This window comes from Solanum tuberosum, unplaced genomic scaffold, assembly GCF_000226075.1.
Source record: "Solanum tuberosum cultivar DM 1-3 516 R44 unplaced genomic scaffold, SolTub_3.0 scf00123, whole genome shotgun sequence".
Taxonomy (NCBI): Eukaryota; Viridiplantae; Streptophyta; class Magnoliopsida; order Solanales; family Solanaceae; genus Solanum; species Solanum tuberosum.
Genome location: NW_006239048.1, coordinates 935498 through 936958, shown reverse-complemented (window position 1 = coordinate 936958; position 1461 = coordinate 935498).

Here is a 1461-nt window from a genome sequence, read left to right as displayed (position 1 = left end):
TATATATATATATATATATATATATATTATTATTATTATTGGATCGGGTGCTACGTTGATATATATATAGACATTATTATTGGATCGAGTATCACATTGATATATATATATATATATATATATTGGATCGGACACCATGTCGATACATATATCTATTGGTTCAGGTACCACGTCGGTACACTAACAATTGTGTATGGGTTCCATGAGAGAATCAAGTTTGTTTATTTGGTTATAATTATGACATATTGGCTCCTGAATGACCGAATTTATGTTTTAAATATTGGGGTTTTTCTTGTGTGGATCCAAATGACATGTTAAACATTGTAGGTGATGATTGAGAATTTCTGAAAGTCAGACTATTTTATAACAATGGTTAGAATTTTATATATCGATTGGCTAAATTGGGGCCACTTGTTATATGTCGTATAAATTGGAGTGTATAAGATAGGGAGTGGCAATTTACACTCTAATGTTTGAGAAAAATATTACATGATAAAAGGGCTAGGTTATGATCTGATGTGAGGCATAAATGACTTAGAGGTTACCGTTGGAAGTGAAAGGAAATAGGGGGTATAAATTTCAAGGTAATGTTACTTGCAATGAGAGTGGTGAATGGGGCCCTTAATTTTATGTTCAAGATACATGTTTCTTATTTATTTTGCATGATGATTATGTGGTGGGTTCGGATCGATCGATGATGCCTATCAGCACGTGTTGTTTGTATTGATACTACTCTTTATATGCCACATGGCATAGCTGTCTGATTGCAGGATTCAATGATGTTTCATAAGTGAAGACGCCAATGATCTCCGACAACTTTTACTCCTCTATTCTTAGGGTGAGAGTTGTGTCGTATTTTATTTTATGTTGTGTGTCTTCTTAGTAGCTCTTGTACATATTTAAACTAGTTCCTTGAGAGGGATTTTTGGTTAATTGTAAAATATGGTTCATTAATCTTGAGTTTTCATGACTATTTCAGTTATTAAAGAGCTTTCTTATATTTTATTGACTTCAGCCTTTTTCGTCTTTAAATTTGGGTAATAAAAGTTCTCCTATCTAGGTGTTAGAGTAGGTGATCGCACGACCTGATGGGTTTAGACCGTGACAATATATCTCCATTTAATATAATATCAAGACTTTTGTGAAAATCTCTTATGATTCGAGGCACAAGTCGTACTTTATATCTTGCGTCTATACTTTCTCAAATTGTTTCATTTGTACCCCATTACCGTTATACCTTGATCTATGGACTATAACTTCAAAACATCATTTTTCTAAGTGAAACAAAATATACTTCAATTGTGCATTTTATTTGAATCATTTATCTTTCCACACATGCAATATGACATATTTGAATTCAAGATCTTTGCCACCATGTATAACATTGATCACTACTTAATACAAAAAAATATCATTGTTGGTCATTTAACGCGATTTCACTATGACATCACTTATAGAGAT